Source organism: Anser brachyrhynchus (assembly GCF_964034855.1).
Source record: "Anser brachyrhynchus genome assembly, chromosome: W".
Lineage (NCBI taxonomy): Eukaryota > Metazoa > Chordata > Aves > Anseriformes > Anatidae > Anser > Anser brachyrhynchus.
This window is the reverse complement of record NC_137704.1, coordinates 18,354,258-18,376,010: the sequence shown is the minus strand read 5'-3', so window position 1 is coordinate 18,376,010 and position 21,753 is coordinate 18,354,258. Positions and strand designations below refer to the sequence as shown.

At 45.2% G+C, this 21,753-nt stretch overlaps 1 protein-coding gene across 14 annotated transcripts in view; it reads left to right on the top strand.

Moving 5' to 3' along the window:
• Positions 1 to 10,650: 10,650 nt before the first annotated feature.
• LOC308184728 (transcription factor RFX3-like) overlaps positions 10,651 to 21,753 on the top strand; it is a 248,621-nt gene continuing 237,518 nt past the window's right edge. For 8 of the 14 annotated variants that reach the window (XM_080572119.1, XM_080572120.1, XM_080572117.1 and 5 more), the window contains exon 1: positions 13,723 to 13,974. The gene's annotated coding sequence lies outside the window, so the exon portion shown is untranslated. Of the gene's footprint in view, positions 12,917 to 13,722; positions 13,975 to 21,753 lie in introns of those variants that run through there. The other 6 variants (XM_080572123.1, XM_080572112.1, XM_080572115.1 and 3 more) reach the window with 3 other exon arrangements.

Here is a 21,753-nt window from a genome sequence, read left to right as displayed (position 1 = left end):
CTCTCTTGCCAATCTTCCAGCTTCTCTAATTTCCTCCTTATGTCCCCCCAGGATTTAGCTACAAATTGCGTTCTAAGGAGTGCAGTTCCAGCCACCGTATTCGGGTCAATTCCAGAATACATTTGTAAACTTCTCCTTAATCTCTCCAACCATTCTGTTGGAGATTCGTCTTTCCCTTGTTGTTCATTAAATGCTTTATTAATGTTTTGCCCTCGGGGAACAGCTTCCCTTATTCCCTGTATGATTAATGTTCTCAAATCCCTCATATTCTGTCTTCCTTGGGGTTGTTGATGATCCCAGTGGGGATCCACGTTTGGCCATTTTTGGTCTCCTGGGGGTCCTGCCTGATTCTGTCTCTCCCACATTCTCATTCCAGCTTGCCTAATCATTCCTTTTTCCTCGACAGTAAATAAGATCCCTAAAATGGACTGTATTTCTTCCCAGGTATAAGTATTGGGACCTAGGAATTGGTCCAGTCTTTCAGCTACTCCGAGGGGGTCATCTAATAAGGCCCCCATTTCTTTCTTGAAATTCCTTACATCTGTGGTATTTAAGGGGACTGCCACAAACCCAATGCCTCCCTGATTGCCTCCCAGGGGTACCTCTCTTAAGGGATATAGAGAAGCTCCCTCATATGTGGCAGTCCTACTTCTCGTACATGCAGCCGGGGGTCGGTCTGATTCCGGTGCTGTCGGCGGTGGAGATACCACAGCTGCCGGAGGTGGGGCCACTGCCAGAGGTGGATTGTTAGAATATAGAGGTGGTAAATTATCTAATGGCTCCCATTTATCCTCTTTTTCTTTTTCCCGTTTTTCTTCTCCTTCTTCAAACTCCTCCTCTGTTTTTAGTGTAAATACTGAGGCTGGAAAAGGACGTGAAGTCCTGATCCATAATCTTGCATAATCACTTTCCTCCTGACTAAAAGGTTCCTTTGAGTTAACATGTAGATTTAAAGCCTGGCAAACCCAGTCTTCAAAAGATCCGAAAATAGGCCAAAAGACATGTGGTCTTAAAGGCTCCTTTGGCCATTCTATCATACAATACTGAATCATTTTTACTTTGCTTTTTCCTTTTCTGGGGCCCCTATCGTTCCAATTTCTAATCATTATCCCTAATGGACTTTCTGGTGGTATGTCTGGTAATTTGCTCCCTTTTCTCTGGTCCCGGGTCTTCGATTTAATCTGACCCATCTAGGAATTTTACTGTAGCAATTCCTACAGCCCTTGGTTGCCTTAGTGAGAGTGTCTTGCAGGGGGTTTAGGACCTATCACCCGCCCACGAATCCTATAGGAATCGCTTTGGTCCTTCACCGGCCAAGTCCCTCGCGGGAGATTGGAACCGCGGTTAGAAGACCTCCACAATCGCTTCGGAACTACGTTCCGTCTCAATCACACTCTCACACACACACAGGCAACCGAATCCCACCCAACCGAACGGTATACACATTAAATACTTACGACTCCGTCGTCTTCGTTCGGATCTTCGCGCGCAGAATTACGGGCAAAATATAGTGCTGCAGCCGGCAAAAGGGAGCTCATAAAAATCTAAATCTTTGCTTGCCCTTATTCAGGTTCGAGATGGCATTAGTCCCGACCTGACTCGAACAGGAGCCACCAAATGGTGGGGGCGCCCCTCCTAGATCAAGTCAGAATTCAGGAACCAAGACCATCCCGGACGAGCCCCCAATTGTTATAAATGACTGAGTCCCAAATAGGATTACAATCAGAGTTTACAATTTATTAAACGAATAGAGGCAAGCAAACAGCGCTGGGTGCGCCGGGAGTCTCTGCTCCACCGGGACGCACACCCGTTACGTAAGGCATCTAATTTTTTATACTCCTAGGCTAATACATATTTATTACTACTTCTAAAAGAGGCAAGGTTATTATAATTGGTTTCCCGAATCCGACGTCCTTCCAGGTGCACCTGCTTATCAGTCTCTGTTACTTTCTCGGGGGCCGCTCGGACAGGGAGACAGGGAGGCTCATATTCTTCCTCCTTATCTAGTGGTCTCTTGGCCGGCTGTCAGAAGTTACTGCACATTCGTGCAAAGTCAGCAGTTTTTCTCCGAAGAAATCCCTTTGTTCTCTTCTCGCCTAAACCCAGGCCTCAATGTTAACCCTTCAAAACCCCTTAGTGGCACGAATTGCTGGACCATTTCTTACAATCACTATATTCCAATTTCGAGGGATCATAGCAGGAGAAGGTAATCCGGGCTTGGGAGCTCCCATGTCTTCCATTGCATTGTTTATTTGACGTAAATCGTGAAGTAATCGCCATTTTCCGCTTTTCTTTTTAATAAGAAACACGGGTGAATTCCAGGGGCTGGTTGTGGGGGTAATGTGTCCCAATTGTAACTGTTCTTGGATAAGCTCATGGAGAGCAACGACCTTTTCTGCAGGAAGCGGCCATTGATTCACCCACACAGGATTATCAGTCCTCCAGGTGAGTCTCATGTGCAGTCATTCGTCAATGACCGCTATCGAAAATTTTCTGGAAAGCTCAGGGTGAACTCGCCCTGTCCCATCACGTCCCTCCCCAGGAGACTGACAGGTATGAGGGCAGCATATGGCTGGATGTTATACAGCGAGCCTTCATGAGTCTTAATGGTAAGCATATACCGGCTCTGAAAAGTACTGGAGACACCACCGACTCCCATAAGGCCTTTTGTGGTGGAATCTAACAGCCAACCTTTGGGCCAATCGTGAAGAGTAATTACTGTAACATCCGCCCCAGTATCCATTAATATGGTTATTTGTGTGCTCAAGGGGTCAGCCTTTGGGTGATGAAGTGTTAGGGTCAGCGTAGGCCTCCTGATGGTGATGGCCGAGGCCCAAAAAGCTGATGGGGGTCCCGTTGATCCAAACCTCGCATCGTGTCGGTCGTGCATCTCTGCTTGTGGAACTATGGCTTTAAATAGTATTAACTGTGCAATTGTAGTCCCCTTGGGTATGAGCATCGGAAGGGAGTCCATGCCATTGCTTGTATTATGCCTTCATAATCGGCGTCAATGACTTCAGGCAGTACAAAAAGTCCTGTTAGCGTGGCGGCAGACCGCCCTAGCAAGAGGGCACTGCATCCCTTCCCTATTGGTCCCTTTACGTTTAGAGGTATTTTGCGGACCCGAGTGTCCCAAAGGGTGCAGCTCGTTACCGTAGAGACATCCAATCCGGCGCTTCCTCGGGTTTTGGCTGTGAGGGAAACTACGGTGACGTAGTGGGCGGGATCGCTGGAGCAGTGGGCGGCTGCGGTCGCAGCCCGGTAGTCATCATCGCCCGGGGCGGTGACTTCCGCGAGGACGGCCCGCCCACGGCGGAGGGCCGGGGCACTTGTGTCATCGCGCGGCCCCGCCCCGCGCTCCGCTTCCCGTTTCCCTGCCGCGGTTGTAAAGCTCGTCCCTCTGCATTATGCTTCGAACGGCACTGGCTAGCCCAGTGCCATCCCTTGCCGCACCGTGGGCAAACAGTGGGAGGAGCAGGGTTACCGCGTTCCCCCCCCCCCCCCCCCGGCTCCTCGCTGTGGGCATTCAGTGGCAAAATGCCCCGCGGCTCGACAGCGAAAACACCGTTTACCCCCGGTTTTAAGCGCAGCAGCAAAAGCTCCGGCCAAAGCGGCAGTGGGATGTTCTATGGATCCAACTCGATTGCAAGCCTCTATCATTTGTACTAATGTAGTAATAGCAGGCAGGGCTTGGAGAATTTTCTTACAGTCTGTGTTTGCATTTTCCACTGCCAGTTTTAGTATAAGGGCCTCTTTGGCCTCACGGTTGTCAATTTGTTTGTCCAAAGCGTCTCGCAATCTATCAATGAATTGCATATAAGGCTCGGTAACTTGTTGCCTAATGCTGGTAAATGACGGCTCGACTTTTCCAACTTCAGGCAACTTCAACATAGCCTGGAAGGCCAGAGACGCGGACTGCCGCAAGATGGCATCGTCGAGCCTAGCCTGCAACCTCGGATCAAGTAACGGCTCAGTCCCCACCAACTGTGGGATCCCGGATCCCCGGAGGGGGTCGCCAGGCTGCCGTTCTATGTTACCCAGGGCGGCTAATTCGCACCCTTCTTTCCATTTTTGCTCCCACAGTAATTTTTGTGTTGGCGTTAAAATCATCGCGGCTACCTGATGGCAATCATACAGCACCAACAATTGACCAGTCATAACATTTACTAACAATGACTGAGTAAATGGTGCATGTAGTCCATATGTAGTCACAGTCTTTCTTAATTCTTTAATTAGTTCCCAGTGGAAGGCATTATATTCATTTGGACCGTTGGGTCGCACCTGCACCGGGAAAGCCATTTCTACCGGGTCCCCGTCCTTTAGCGCTTCCCGGCGCACTAGCTCCCATCGTTCCCGCGGGTCGAAAGCTCGGGCCCCCAGGGAGGCATTATCGGGGGTAGGCAAGGCGGGAGCCGAGGGGGTCAGCGGGAAGGGGCTCTGCGGCGGTGGTCCGTGGCCCTCTTCCTTGTCATCCCCCAGGTCTATCAAATTGCACCGCTGTGGTGACCTTGCAGGCTCTGATCTCGGTTTGGCTGCTTTTATTGCCTGGGCAGCGGCGTTCTGTACTTCCTTTTCTGCCTGCCACGCTCTTAAAGTCTCAGTCACCAGCCACCATGTAGTCATCACCTCAGCAGCATTAGTATCCCCACTGGACGCTGCTTCCCATATTTTTTCCCCCGCTTGGTCCCAAGTTTTTACATCAAATGCTGTAGACGCCATTGAGGGGAACCCTTGTTTTCGCAAAATTTTCAATAATAGCTTTATCTTAAATGGATCATATTTTACTCCCCTTGCTATTAGGAGTTGCTTTAGTAATTTCACTATAGCCTCTTCTTCTGCCGAAAGGCTAGCTCCCATGATTAATGCCCAGCCGCTCACCTGTCCTTCAGGTGATGTCCCGGGGTTGAAGCTGCAGTCCAGCTGCGAGCTTGATTCGTTCGGCTGGGTTCTGTTCAGACTCTCGTGCAGCGCTGCTCCTCCCTGATCACGTCAGGGTCACCATTTGAAGGGATGCACAACACAGACTCCTGATGGCTCTTGAACAGGAGAACCTTTTTTGCCATTTTTCACCACTACATATACTTTCCCCATAGCCCCACGCACTGTCCACGTGCCCGAATCTGTCTTAAAATTGATTTAGAGACCCTCAGACACATGCCTTGAGCCAGCCAGCAATTGGCCACTGCCCAAAGCTCATCTTTAACACTGTAGCCAATTTACTTTATCTCGACCTTGCTCAAGTTTTTGGTTCTACCGCTGTTTTCCTCATTATCTCTAACTCAGGGACGTGTGAAACAGCACAAAGCTCCCTGCGAATTCCTTTCCCACAGAGGGGGATTTTTTTTTCCTCCACATGGGTGCTAACTTTTGCCATTGGTGAAACATGTTGTGATCCCATCTATTTCTGATTGTGGGATACCAGCTTGCACAAGATCATTCCACATCTGTTTCCTTGTTACCCATGATGCAACTCCTTTTGGTTTTGCTGGCTTTCCTTTATTCACCACCTGCACAGATCCTCCCAAAGTTAGATCCCAAATTTCCCTCTAGGTATTTGCTAGGGTGCCTACATTACCAGTAGCACTCATGACTGTTGGTATAATCAAAGGTTTCAGTGAAGCAAGCATCCCTCTCAAAAGCTGCATTTTGATACTTCTTGTTACTGCTACCCTATCTGGATTGGATCCTGTAATTTAACGCATGAGCCATCCCCATCTGCCGCACTAAATTAATAACTTCTTCCATTGTATATCAATTTCTGAGGGACGATGCTAATACGACAGGATCTGCATATGCTGTTAAAATTGCTGCATACAACCATTGATATAGCTTACGTTCAATAATAACCTGCCCATCGGGATCTCTGATATTTTGTAATTGAGCATATCCTCTGTGTATCTGATCATCACCAGCTATAGGGCTTAATAGATCTTTTTCATCCATTAATAAACAGATAGATGCAGCACCACTATTCCAAGCTCACAAAACCCATGCCAATACACCTTCCCCACTGCTTTGCTGACACATTTCTAAAAATTCCCTTAACTCTTTTGGGGTATAAGCGTGTGTGATCAGTACCCCTTCATCTGCCAGCTCCTGCTGCCCCTTCATTTGTATGAGGAGTTGTGCTTCTACCACCTCCCTACCTTCTAAGTCTGGCTCAAATTCAATCTCATAGTCTGAAGACTCACTCCAGATATTTCCATCCCATTTCCTGGGATCCCATGAAGGTTACATAGTAAGAGCATGAACTTGGGAAGGCAAAACCCCACTTTTCCCATATCAGCGCCTTTGTTCGTTAGCAATATGCACCACCAGCTGTTTTACAGTGCACTGCTGCTCATAGCACAGCTCTGCTTGAGCAGTACTTCTTGCACAATCACCTTTGCATCTTGTAAAGTCCCGACCTCCTTTTCCAGCTCTCTCACTTTACTACATAATGTTACAAATTCACAGTCAAGAGCTCTAAAACCAGTAGCTCATAGCCATCCCAATCTTGCTGCCAGCTTGCAAGAAGACTCTGATGCCACTTTCCATGGCAATCCGCACATAACCATCTCAATTGTCTAGGGGGTAACCACTGCCCCGTCAACTAGCTCAGGCCATGCTTCCAGCGGAGCCATCATAGCTAGGAAAGCAGACACAGGGGTCCAGCACTCAGTACTGGGCCATCCCAGAATGTGGGGAGTCACCACCACAGCCTCCCCAGTCTCCGACTTTTTTGCTAGCCATGGCATAACTGTTCCTGGATGCTGCCGACTATGCCAAATGTGCGAGTCAGCACAGGCAGCAGGAACAACCACAGACCCATGACTGAAACACAAAGGGTACATTTATTTTCATTACCTTGCCAATGGGGGATCCCTGAAGCAAGCAACACTCAGGCAGAGGCACACAAATGGGGACACAGGCACTGCTGAACTCGGTCCATGCTAGAGGATTGCTGACCTATTGTTTACACCTGTTTATCAAGGGTTCACACAGGCGTAGTTTACCACCATGCTTTGATCTTCACTGTGCTTTGATCTTCTTCATACCAAGGCAGGGAGCTCAAGCATGTCTAATAGGGCAACTCCAAGCCTATACAAAGATGTTCTACTTGTCAAACACACAGAGGATAAAAAGCAATAGATACGTTTTCCTGCATTACTACTCTCCAGGCTTTAGTCCATCCCAGCTGCAATGTCACTTGAGTGTATTTATAATCATGCTCACCTTCTCAATTCATGCTTCCCTTCTCAACCTATTGTCCTCGCCAATTTTCCACTTTTAACCCATTCCTACACACACACAACAATGTTTTAGTTGTTGCAGAGCAGTACTTACACAGAGGTAAGGACTTTTCAGCTTCTTGTGCTGCCCTGCCAGCAAGGAGGCTGGTGGTGCACAAGAAGCTGGGAGGTGACACAACCAGGACAGCTGACCCAAATGGACCAAAGGGATATTCTATACCATATGATGTCAAGCTGAAAAATTAATATGTGTGGAGTTGGCTGGGGGGAGCAGCAGATGCTCGGGGTCTGGCTAGGCATCGGTCAGTGGGTTGCGAGCAACCGTGTTGTGCCTCACTTCTTTTGTATATTCTTTTATTATTTTCCCTTCCTTTTCTGTCCTATCAAAATGTTTTTATAGAATCATAGAATGGTTTGGGTTGGAAAGGACCTTAAAGATCATCTAATTCCAACCCTCCTACCATTGGCAGGGACACCTCCCACTAGACTGGGTTGCTCAAAGCCCCATCTAACCTGGCCTTAAGCACTATTTTCCTAGCTATTCCTAGCTACTTCACTACTTCACTACATCACTACTGGGATCACCACACGGCTGACACGAGCAAGTCCAGGAGGTTCATAAAGCACCTAGATGATAACTTCTTGGTGCAGGTGCTAAGGGAGCCAACTAGGAAAGGTGCCCTCCTAGATCTGTTGCTGGAGAACAGAGAGGGTCTTGTGGGAGACGTGGCAACCGGCGGCCGTCTCGGTCATAGTGACCATGAAGTGGTTGAGTTTAGAATTTACGGTGACAGAAGGAAAACTGCCACCAAAACTTCGGCCCTGGATATGGGGAAAGCAGACTTCAGGCTGCTCAGGGAACTAGTCAGCAAGGTCCCCTGGGAAACTGCTTTTGAAGGCATTGGCGTCCATCAGTGCTGCTCAGTCTTTAAGCACTGCCTCCTAAAAGCACAGGATCAGGCGATTCCAAAATATCGGAAGTCAAGCAGGCGGGGCAGAAGGCCGGCCTGGCTGACCAGGGATCTTCTACTGGAGCTTAGGTGAAAAAAGAAAGTGTACGGCTGCTGGAAGGAGGGTCAGGCAACAAGGAAAGAATACAGGGATGCTGTTCATGTTTGTAGGGAGAAAATTCGTGTGGCCAAATCCCAACTAGAGTTGAAGCTGGCCAGGTCTGGGGGAGACAATAAAAAAGATTTTTTTAGATATGTGAACAGAAAAAGGAGAACCAAAGAAAACATAGGTCCGCTACTAGATGGGGAGGGTCTCATCACAGACAAGGACATAGGCAAAGCAGAGACGTTTAACGCCTTCTTTGCCTCTGTCTTCAACACTGATGATGGGCTTTGGGATCCAGGGTACCCTGAGCTGGAGGACCATGACGGTGGGAATGACAAACTCCCAACTGACCCTGAACGTGTGCCGGATTTGCTGCTCCACCTGGATCCATACAAGTCCATGGGTGTTGTGGTTTAACCTGGCCGGCAGCTTCATTTCTGTGTCTGGAGGACTGCCTGCTGGAAGTTGGAGCAGCAAGCTTCTCAGAGAACCCCTTTTTCCCAATTGTTTTCTTTTGCAATTCACGTACCCGTGCCTCTAGGGTCGCAGCAGATTTTCCATCCCATTTTCTCATGTCCTCTCCATGGTCATGTAGGTAAAACCACAGGGTGGCACGGGGCGTGTACCCACCATATTGTCTACCTTGCACGGATGAATGCTTACCCTTAATAGCTGAGACACTGGTTTGTACAGGTGGGGAGGAAAATAAACTCTCTTTAAGTTGGTGGACCTCTTCAGAGAGTTTCTCCACAGCCGAGACGCAGGCCTGTAGGGAAGAGGAGAGACTTTCTTTCGTACTGCCAGAGTTGTTTAGCCACTTCATCCACTGTGGGTTCCTCATCCTCTTTCCAGGCCATTATTGCCAATGAGCTGGCATATGATGATGGTGCACTCCGTACAAACTTCCGCCACATGGGTCGTGTACAATGGATTTCATCTGGATCTGTGGATGTTTGTGAGTCGTCTAGGTCCTTATAAATTACCTCCTGTATGGCTAATTCCCTCAGGTACTGAATTCCCTTCTCCATGGTGGTCCACTTGCCTGGTAGACATACAAGTTCTTCCTTGAAGGGATACCTTTCCTTCACAGCTGACAGGAGACGCCTCCAGAGGCTGCGAGATCGTGCTCCATCTCCAATTGCTTTGTCAATACCTGCGTCTCTAGCAAGGGATCCCAGCCGCCTGGCTTCCCTGCCCTCTAATTCCACACAATTGGCTCCCGTGTCCCAGCACCGGAGCAGCCAGGTGACAAGCTGCTCACCTATACAGTGACCAAAATCTTTTCGCACATCTCGTAGCTCACGCTGGTATAGGGTTCGGGTAGTTACTGTTGATTTTTCGACATCCTCATCCTCATCTTCATCCTCCTGCACATTTGATGGCCCAGCCTCGTCTTCTCTATACCCAGACCTAGCAGAAGACTGTCTGCGTTCTAAACGACCTGAGTCTCTATACCATTTTTTCACCTTGTCTACAGGGGCAACTTGCACTGCTACAGCTCGTTTCTCTGACCCAGCCACAGGGTCTGCCACAGGGCTTGGAATACCCTCTGCAGGGGCAACTTGCACTGCTACAGCTCGTTTCTCTGACCCAGCCACAGGAGTGGGAGCAGCTGCAGGAGCTGGAGCTGGAGCGGCTGCAGGAGCTGGAGCGGCTGCAGGATCTTCTCACTAGGTTGATAGTAGCATCAATTGCAGCTCGATAGGCACAAGCCAGACCCCAGCACGCTACAGTGATTTGTGTCACTTTGGAACTGCCAGAGTCATGACACCTTTTTCAAGCACTCTACCAGTTTTTTAGGATTTTGCAGTTGTTCAGGGGTGAATGTCCAAAACACTGGAGGTGACCACTGCTCTAGAAACCTGCCCATATCCTCCCACACTCCCTGCCACTCGCAACTATCCCGCCTCAAGACAGATCTCCGGATGAGATTCCTAAGTAGTTGTTTAACCCTCCACAAAACCTGAAGCGCATTCAGGAGACATAACAACAAGAGCAGGCTGGTCTGAGTATCCCAAGGATATTCAACATCTCGGAGAACCACCGTAACTAGCTCGGGGGATAAGAGGGTGGTGAAGGAGAAAGGGAGAGTGAACAGGGAGGGAAACATGTCTTCCCCTGTCCCCTCCACAGATTGGCTCCCTGACGAAAACAGGCAATAGGTGCAATTGCTAATAGTTTCCGAGATATGGGTTCCAAAGTATAGAGTCGACGACAGTGCTGAGTACAAATACCAGGTTAGAGTCATGACCAGAAATCTCATCATTTCATAAGCCATTGTTACACCGCACAGTACCATAACAATCTTAAACCAGGGCCCGGAAAGGATAAACAGTGCAACAGGGAGCACATACAGAAAGTAACGTGCTATAAAACTCAATTTGGAAACAGGCACAGCAGACTGGAGATTAAGGCAATCAACATCGTGACTAGCAACTATTAAGCAGATCCAATACTTATACCAATTTTAGTTTAACACACTCTGGTCAAATTTGTCGATATCTCAACCCTTCGTGCCCCATGCTGGGCACCAAAAGGACTGTTGTGGTTTAACCCGGCTGGCAGCTAAACACCACACAGCCGTTCGCTCACCCTCCCCCCTCCCTCTCTGGGATGGGGGAGAGAAACGGGAAAGTGAAGCCTGTGAGTTGAGATAAAGACAGTTTAAGACAGGAATATAATAATAATAATAATAATAATAGTGATAATGATAATAGTATTAATAATAATAATGTGTAAGAAACAAGTGATGCACAATGCAATTGCTCACCACCCGCTGACCGATGCCCAGCCTATCCCCGAGCAGCCGGCCCCCCACCCCAGCCAGCCACTCCTATATATTGTTTAGCATGACGTCAGATGGTATGGAATACCCCTTTGGCCAGTTTGGGTCAGCTGTCCTGGGTCTGTCCCCTCCCAGCTCCTGCTGCACCCCTAGCCTGCTCGCTGGCAGGACAGAGCGAGAAGCTGAAAAGTCCTTGGCTTGGTGTAAGCACTGCTCTGCAAGAATTAGAACATCAGCATGTTATCAGCGCTCTTCTCATCCTAATCCAAAACATAGCATCCTACCAGCTACTATGAGGAAAATTACCTCTGTCCTAACTGAAACCAGGACAGCAACCCATTCCAGTGCCTCACCACCCTCAGAGTAAAGAACTTCTTCCTAATGTCTAATCTAGATCTACCCTTTTTTAGTTTAAAGCCATTCCCCCTTGTCCTATCACTCCACTCCCTGACAAAGAGTTCCTCCCCAGCTTTCCTCTAGGCCCCCTTTAGGTACTGGAAAGTCTCTATAAGGTCTCCCCTTTCCTCCTAACCTCTCATCTAAATCTCACCTCTTTTAGTTTAAAACTATCCCCCCTTGTCCTATCATTATCCGACTGAGCAAAGAGTTGCTCTCCATCTTTTTTATAAGCCCCCTTTAAGTACTGAAAGGCCATAATGAGGTGACTCCAGAGCCTTCTCTTCTCCAGGCTGAACATGCCCAGATCTCTTAGCCTGTCTTCACAGGAGAGGTGTTCCAGCCATCTGATCATCTTTGTGGCCCTCTTCTGGACCTGCTCTAACAGGTTCAGTTCCTTCTTGTGCTGGGGGCCTTAGATCTGGATGCAGCACTCTAGGTGGGGCCTCACAAGGGTAGAGTAGAGGGAGAAAAGGGGGAGAATCACTTCCCTCGATCTGCTGGCTGCTCTCCTGTTGATGCATTTGGCCTTCTGGGCTGCAATCACACACTGCTGACTCACGTCAAGCTTTTCATCAACGTTGTTCAGATCAATCTGCAAAGCTTCATACCTGTTGTGCACAGGCACCTGGGAAGGTGGGAAAGTCCCTGAGGGGACACACCTGCCATGCTTACCAGGGACTTTTTGCCATTGTTCCTTATCCTTTAGGTCAGTGTATTCAGCCAGGTAGAGAGAGGATAGGGAATCCTCCATATTGTGCATCCCTTCTGTCTGTTGGGCCTGTCTTAGGGAAGGTACGGAGCGACTCCTGTAGTCTATCTCCCTCTTGGACTCCCTGATACTCCTCAACCTACTCACCTCTTCCAGAAACTCTGTCACTAAATGGAGGAGTGCCTCCACCTGGGCACACCTCCCCCAGATGTGCTCACTCCTGAGGTCCTGAACTGGCATAAGAGTCGAGCACACCCTACAACCTGACACTTGGGTAGCAGCATGTTCCCCCCAGAGCTCTGTCTGGGAGACTGTATGGGTTATGGTGGGTGCCAAATTCCGAGAGGCCATGGCCTTCTGCTGGGTGGATACTCTCACTCCTTGGTCGAGCTGGCCAAGCTTCTGCACCTTCCCACACAAACTGACACGCCACACTCCTAACCTCTCATCCTAGGGGCTGCCATTGTACGAGGGGCTGGGGGCTGGGGCGGCCCCGGTATTCGAGGTGCGGCCTCACCAGAGCTGAGTAGAGAGGGACAATCACTTCCCTAGTCCTGCTGGCCACACTATTTTTGATACAAGCTCCGCCCAATCCTTGTCAGCCATTCTCATGAGAATTGCTGGCTCCTGGAGGCTCCCTTTGCTGCCTGAGCTGCCTTGATGCAGGAAATCCCTTGCACGTCGCGATTCCTTGCTTCACTGCAGAACGCCTCTGTCCCGGAGCTGATCACCTTGGTGAGTGATATGTGGGTAAGAGCAGGGATCTATGATGAACATCACTGCAGGGAAAGGTTGGCCCAAGGCAGCTGGTAATGTGCACACTGGTCGTCTATGTGCTGAGTCCAGCAAGCCAAGGGTATGCAGCAGTTACTGAAAATATTCAGCTTTGCCACTGAGGATAGTAAAGCTGCTGTCATAGTCTCACTGACTTTAAAATGGCAGCAGTTAACAAATACCCCATCTATCAGCAGCTCTTCCCTGCCATTTTCTGATGGAAAAATTAGTAGAAAGGTGACAAGCAGCGAGCACAAAACAAGTTCCTGCTTACTCTGCAATTGCGTCTGAGTGACAGGAAACAAGCATGGTGGAAAAGCAAAGTAATCCCCTGAACAGAGATCCCTGCACAAAAACAAACAAACAAACAAAAACACAAACGAAAAAAAACCCTTTCTCTTAGTTGCTAATCGGATGTGACGTCAGGATGTCAGTAAGAGTGATCTACTCGGGAGACAGATATGTAGATATGACCACACCCCCCTTCTCTCCTTCCCCCTCCCACTCGGGTTTTAGCTTGGCGGTTGCTATCTTTTTGAACAATCAGCCACTGCCACCAGCCACCAGGTTCCTTCCCTAGCCTCTCCAATGTAGTGTGACTTACATCCAGGGATTGTCCATTGTCATACCACTGCTATTTCACTTGTTGGGGATAGAAAGTGCCATCTCATGCCTTTAGGGAGGTGGAGGAGTTAGTACGTCCCTGCCAACCTTATTTTCCTTCCCCGTTAAGGAAACCGCACCCCCTCCCCTCCGGTTCTAGAAGCTGTCCGTCATAAGAAAGGCTCTGCCTCTTCCGGATATCTTAGGCTGGGTCACTGTTTCTTCCTCTCTTGCTTGCTCTCTCTCTTTTGTGAGTTATAGCAACTGTTGCCTTGTGAATCAAGCGCCATAGTCACTGTAGCCTTGGTGACTGTTACGCATCAACAACAGCTGCTTTTCTGCTGTTTTCCATTTCCTTCTTAATCGTCACCTACAAGAACAGCTGCTACCAACAAGAACAACCTTCCACAATTCAGGTGAATGTAACTGTTATGCACACATTTGTAATCCAGTCTTTTTCTCTCTTTCTTCTCCTTTCCTTTCACTCTAACCTTTATCTTCTCTCTCCATGCAGCATCTGTGCAGGGAGTGCTCCCTTGGGCTTTGCTATTGGGGGGGAAGACAGCTCGAATCCTTTCCCCTCCTCCACCGTCCTTCTCACCCATTTTATAATATGGGAATAAGTATTACTTCCATTTTTTCCAAAAATGATACAAATTGTCCTGTGGTTGTTTATTATGAAGGGAATTTATCTGTTTTATTGGAAGTTGTGATCTGAGATGCTGTGGTACTTGTAATGTTCCAGAATATTTTGTGTATTGATAGGGAAGGCCAGTGGGTAACACAGCAAAGGGATTAGAGATCATTTAAAATTGGCTTGACGGTGTGTGATTAACGGTTAATAGTGGAGGTTGAGAGGCTAATGGGTGCTATATGAAATTCTTCACTGTAATTAGCTGTTGTTTCTGTAAATCAAGCTGTTGGGTTGCAAGCTTTAAAATTTAACTCTCATTGTGCTTCTGAGTTCCCAACTTTCTGTTCTCATTGATATTTTCACTTTATTTATAAACATAATTGTTCTAAATGGAATACTTGACTGCATTATCTTTCATGAACTGATTCAAACCTTCTTGAATTCTCCAGTTCATACTACTTGTAAATTTAATCTGATAGTATAGAAACCACTAAGTTTTCAGTAAAATCAAAAGAATTAAGTGTATTTAGAGTACCCAATGCTGTGTATTTGTCTTATTTTCTTAGAAACATTTGTTCCTGAAGAACAAAAGAAGTCTTTAATGAGAAGTTACATAGGAATAATAACCATCTACATGCATATATTTTCTTAATTAAGGTGGTCCAAACTTGCTAGTTGGTATGCATGGTTTCTTGTTGTCATTTAGTTCCTGTATCAGGTTGTATTCTCTCAGTAGATGTTCTTAAACAGTCTCATAGTTGATTAACCCTAGCTTATGTTGTCTTAGGAAGTGCATCCCTTCTTACAACAAATGTACGTATTATAGTGTCTTTCTGTTAACTAATGAAAGTGTCATTGCTTTTCTACATAGCAACAGAACTACTGTGGCTTTTAACCTATTTGTAAATTAACTTAAAAGAAGAAAAACATTAGTACTGTGTGGGTATCCAATCCTTCACAGACCCTTAACCAATGTTTTTTCAGTGGTTCTTAACATAAATCCCATGGGTATTTCCTGTATAATTGCTTTCCTTGGATTTGCTCTAGTTTATCTCTCTAATATTCAATTCCATCATTAATTATTAGTTGCCTATTACAAACTGGCACAAAACAGGGATATTTTTATCACGTTATCAGTCCTCTTGAATTAAACCTTTTCTCAACTAAGACTGAAGTTTTGACCTAGCTATAAAGTAATATTGTATTAGGAAAAAAATTGTTTTCTAGATTTCTTTTTTAAACAAACGGATACAAGTCTGTGAAAACGGAAGACAAAATGCTAGATTTTTAAAGTTTTTTTTTTTTGTATTCAGACAGTGGTGGAAGATAACATCCTTTAAATATCTCGTTGATTTTGTTTCTAGACAAGGAGTTAAACTAAACATTGGTCTTTAAATCTTTTATCAACTTTTTCTTTGTTTTTGCAATTTATGTTTTTGTCCTGTTTTGCTTCCCACCACCTATTGTTGATAGTTTTGTCTGTTAAAACACATCTTATAATTCTGTTTTCTGTATTTGCTGGCACTCAATTTCAATCTTGATTGAGCTCCTCAATTCAGTTTCCTTTTGCTGAATTGTTTCCTATTCACTGTTCTTTTCTTTTCCTTGTTAGGTGCTTCACCTCCACGTGATTTAATATTTCACAGTTTACTTGAGATAGTGGGATGTGGCAAGGTTGGGAAGCATTGCACGTCAGTCATATCTGAAGTATATCCAACTGAACTGCAGGGATATCCTACAGTTACTCTTTTGTTAATCTCCTGTTTTATTTTGGAGCGCGAACTTTACTGGCTTCATCTCAACATACACACAATTGATGTTTAAAATCTATTTTGAGGAAGACTTCTTTAGTCAACTGTAAATGACTAGAAAGAATGCTTATTTAGCAGTTCAGGATCTGTTTTTCTCATTTTCTCGCCAGCAACCTGAAGGCTAATTTAAACACCTCTGTTGGTGCGATAACCCTTTACCATGTTAAATTTGCCATAAACATTTTCGAAGTGTAGATGGCAATATCTCTTTCACTTCAGGTAGATCTTTATCATGTACATGTGAAACAGTTGTTTAGAAAGAATAAGCATGTGCGTATTTGTCAAGGCCTGATCTACATACTTGCATCAATTACTTAAAGTTTGATGCTGAGGTGTGAGGGAGAAAGAATTAGAGTGGAAAAGACTAAAGGGAGCATTCAACTTGGACAAGTTGTATGGTAGAAGCATGCTAGCCTCACAGATGAGGTAGATCCTCCATAAGAGGGGAGAGGGGAGTGCTGGTTTATAGAATCCTAGAAAGAATGGCTTGGGTCGGAAGGGACTTTAAAGATCATCTAATTCCAACCCCCTTGCCATGGGCAGGGGCACCTCCCACTAGACCAGGTTGCTCAAAGCCTCATCCAACCTGGCCTTGAACACTTCCAGAGATAGGGCATCACAACTTCTCTGGGCAGCCTGTTCCAGTGTCTCACCACTGAGTAAAGAATTTCATCCTTATATCTAATCTAAACCTACCCTCTTTTACTTTAAAACCATTACTCCTTGCCCTATCACTCCACTCACTGACAGAGTCCAGTCCTTCCCCAGCTTTCCTATAGGCCCCCCTTTAGGTACTGGGAGGCTGCTATAAGGTCTCCCCGGAGCCTTCTCTTCTCCAGGCTGAACAACCCCAGTTCTCTCCAGCCCCTGATCATCCTTGTGGCCCTCCTCTGGGCTCATTCTAATATTTCCATGTCCTTCTTGTGCTGGGGGCCCCAGAGCTGAACACAGTACTCCACGTGGGGTCTTATGAGAGCAGAGTAGAGGGGGAGAATCACCTCCCTAGACCTGCTGGCCACACTTCTTTTGATGTAGCCCAGGTTACAATTGGCTTTCTGGGCTGCAAGTGCATGTTGCAGGCTCGTGTTGAGCTTCTCATCCACCAACACCCCCAGGTTCATTTCTTCAGGACTGCTTTCAATCCATTCTCCACCCAGCCTGTATTTGTGCTTGGAATTGCCCTGGCCCAGGTGTGGGTTTTATATCAGTAGGGCCTGGTTCTGGTTGAATTTCTTTGTGAAAAATCTGTATTCAGCCAAGCTGTCTCACCAAACTTAATGGATTGAGGCTCTGTCTTGTTTTATGTAAACAAACCTGTTTGTCTGCAAAAGTTTCATTTACTTTAATTACATTCAAGGGAGTATCTTATAATACCTAATAAAAGGTTACTTATGGTACAACTCAAGTTAGAGCATTTTGCAACTGTTATTTGCTGAAGTACCTCCTGTCTCTAGTATTTCGTTGGGCAACACAGAAAAAAAGAATTTGCCTCAGTGGAAACTAGATCTAACAAATTCATGACAGTACAATGTAGTTCAGATAACCAGTAATTCTTAAGTACAATTCAGTAAGTGTTTTTAGTTCATAACATACCTAGATATTTTTAACTGTAGCTGTGTTGATATCATGATTCTAGGCTTTTTTCCATCGCTTTTGAGATCATGGTCAGTAGGGTAGCTTTTAACGTTGCAGTGATCTGTCCTTGAAAGTAATTTAAAGTAGCAAAGACTGTGTGCTTATTAGTTTCTTTTTTGCATGAGTTAGTTGATGGAAATAGGTGCTTGATTCTGGAATCCATTAGTTGCCACTGCATTTATTTTCTTTACAAGGCTAAATCCTAAAAGTACAGTGTTGAGGCAAGAGATGATGGTTTGTCTTATAAACCCATTAACCTAATGTAGGCAAGAAAAGGTCTGGTGTTGCTTTAGAAAAGACATTGCAAGTTTATGAATTCTGAAGAAACAAAATACCAGTTGTAAAACCGTTTGTCTTCGTGAATGCTTTCTTAGGAAGAAATTTGCTCCCCCCGACGTTTTGCCTTCAGAGCAGTCTTCATTTTTATTACCTCTTTTTGAGAGGTACTATTAAAGCAATATGAAATGTTTTGAGGTGCACAAACGAGGTGTTTTATAGAATAGTTAATCTTAGCCTTTTTGATAACTTTTGTGACATCTTTTTATTTTTGTTCTCCTGAGGAAATAGTTTGTGATACTGCCCTCCATCTAATTTGAAAGAAAGGTAGAGGTATCTGAATAATTATCTGGGAAAGATAAGAAAATTTATCCTACTGTTAAAGGAAAGGCAGTGTTCAGGTGTTATGTATTTCATTTGGCAAAAGACAGCTGGACAATTGCCAAATGTACTCTATCTATTGTAATATGGATATGTTTAAAGAGCAAAAGGCATAAGCCAGACTTGCTATTTCCTATAGATGTCACTAATTGTGTTACTATACAACAACTTTTTGGAGAAAAGCCATGTTGTTCACTTCTATGTGCCATTTCTTAGCCCTTCTCCAGTGGATTTGCTAAAAACTTTATTGAAAACACTGATCCTGTAGAGGTAGTTGTAGATACCTAATTTGGCCTGCAGATTTTTTGATTGAAAATGATTAATAAATATAGAAGAACCCAGTTTGACAAAAACATTGTAGTCAACTTGAAGATCTTCTGGACATGTTTAGATATTAAAAAGTAAACATGAAACATCATGATGGCGTGTTTTTTTTAGGTTGTTAATTTATGGTCCAAAATATGGAGTTTGATATATTGTTTTTGAGAGTGTACAATAAAACATCTCTATGGAACATGTGCAGTTGTTTTAACTGTTGAAAGATTAACTCAGATTTCTTGGTGTTTAAGATTTTTAATTGTCCTTCTAAATGATGAATTAGAGGAAAACTTTTGTTTGCGTTCAGTTAGAATGCAGTGCAGATATTTACTGCTTTATGTTAATATTAAAGCAGAAAAAAATATAGTGTTAAAATCTGTTAGTATAACCCTTTTTAAAAAGATATGTCTGTAGGTATGTGTGACTCTTTGTGAAGAGTTCTAAGCTCTTTAAGCAAGTTGGTCAGATGTATAAGGAGGACTACAGGTTTATTAATGCTTCTTAGTCTGAAAGTACCACATACCCTTTAAGTTGCACAGCAACTGACTCCTAGCAACAGTGATGGTTACTCTCAGAAGTTCAGTATATGTCAGATGTACTCTTGCTTCATTGTTACAAACAGTTGTCATGGTTTTCTTTTCATAATAAGATAATTTGAATTTTGAGGGACAGAAAGCTCCTTAAACAGGAAACCCCTTGCAAAGCTACTTCAGAATGCTTCTGGTACTTATGAGAGTGGCTGTCATGTTTTGGTGTGTGTGTGTCTTTTATTTATTTTGCTTTAGTGTACTATGAGAGAAGACAAAATAAAGAAGTGTTCAATGGTGCATGAAGTGAGGAAGGCATTTAATGCTTGCTAGAAGTGGTTTGCAAATTTCAACTTCTGTTGAAAACTAATCCATTGTAGCACTTCATAAAAGTCACCAACTGAACAAGTAAACATACAAATGTTTTGGAAGGCATCATTTTTTTTTTTTTGCTTTGGGGTATAAATCAAACTAAAGGAGTTAAAAAGAGACCTCCCCTGAAGAGATTATTCCATAAGTATCTACTATAGGGATTCTTGTGTCTATGTGAGGCTTGCAGTATTGACTAATATCATTTAGATGACTTTAATGCGTAGTCAGTGCTTCATTGGTTCTATTTATTTCTGTTGTCTTCTGTGATGAGTCTGTCTGGGATGGAGTTAACTTTCCCTGCAGCAGCCCATACAGTGCTGTGCTATGCACTCATAGCTAGAACAGCACTGGTATCACTCCAGTGTTGTCTATTGCTGCATAATGCTGGCACAGCATCAGGACTACCTCCAAGCCCCCAAGAGCCAGCAGGCTGGGGGTGGGCAAGTGATGGGGAGGGGACATCACCAGGGCAGCTGATCTAAACCAACCAAAGGGATATTCCATACCACATGATGTCACACTCAGCAATAAAAAGGGGGGCTCTCATGGGGGAGGGGGCTGTCCTCCCAAACAACTGTTATGCGTTTTGAGGCTCTGCTTCCCAGGATGTGGCCGAACATCGCTTGTTGATGGGAAGTAGAGAATAACCTTTTTTTTTCCCTTTCTCTATGTGCTTCCACGCAGCTTTTTTTTTTCCCCTCTCCCTTTTCCCTTTAGTTAAATCATCCTTATCTCAAACCTCGAGCTCTTTGTGTTGTATTTTCTCCCCCTTCCTCTTTGAGGAGGGGGGAGTGAGAGAGCGGCCATGGTGGAACTCAGCTGCCCACTTGAGTAAAACCACCACATCATCTCATCTTGGTTTAGCTAACAAATATTCTGAGACCATTTTTTGAAAACTTTTGGAAATTAACATAAAATCCTATATTGTTCAAGTTTCATTTACTAAACACAAGAAAACTGGCTATTTTAAATCAAGCTGATCAAGCCAAAGAGGTTTGTGAAATTCTTGTGAAGATGCATAAAACTGACTGCTGGACAAATTTACATTGTGATATCAATCTGACTGTTTTGATTTGTGGAAGAACTCTACAACTCAAAGCAAATGAGTTATAAAGTAGGTATGTGGTTTATTTCAGTGCCGGGCACATGCAGGATAGCTCCCAAAGGCATGCGCACCTTAACACAGCAACTTGCTTTGGTTATATGCAGTAGAGTTACATATGCATGAAGTTTCCCAATATGCCTATACATATGCATAACCTATCCCCGCTTTGTATTAAAATTAGCTCCAAGAAGTCATTTCCATATACTCCTCCCATCTGCGTCTGCACAGTGCCTTCTGGTGGTGGTCATCGGGGGGTCGTGGGGATGAAGTCCGATAACTCCTCTTCATCACCACTGGTTGACCCCCTGCCTTTGTACAGACTCAGCTGCTCCTTGGCTCTTGTCCAAACCACAAGGTCGGTCTCAGCTGGTTTTTGAGACAGGTTCCCCATTTTTGTCAGGAAACATCTTCTGTGAGGGGCCCCGAGACTCCTTGTTTTGGTTAATTTGCACAGTAGTAAGCAAAGACACTCAGCAACATCTATTTTAATGCGATTAAGCAAGCCCCCATTCTTTCATTCCTGGCTTTAATAATTACAATTGTTTTATTTAGAAATCATTAATGTGATTAAACAAGCCCCCAGTCTTCTATCCCTGGCTTCAGTTTTTTCAAATCCGGTGTGTGAAAAAGGTAGAAAGTATATGGTCAGGTAGGTGGTATGGGTGTGGAATGAGACACAGACATTCTCTCACAGAACAGTAAAATGCATTACTTTTTTTAACTTGAATTTAGTTGTATAACTTCTCACCTGGCTGATGTTATAAATGACTGAGTCCCAAATAGGATTACAATCAAAGTTTACAATTTCTTAAATGAATAGAGGCAAGCAAACAGCGCTGGGTGCGCCGGGAGTCTCTGCTCCACCAGGACGCACACCTGTTACGTAAGGCGGCTGGTTTTTATGCTCCTAGGCTAATACATATTCATTACTACTTCTAGAAGAGGCAGGGTTATTATAATTGGTTTCCTGAATCCGAAGTCCTCCCAGGTGCGCCTGCTTATCAGTCTCTGTTAGTTTCTCGGGGGCCGCTCGGACAGGGAGGCTCATATTCTTCCTCCTTATCTAGTGGTCTCTTGGCCGGCTGTCAGAAGTTACTGCACGTCTGTGCAGAGTCAGCAGTTTTTCTCTGAAGAAA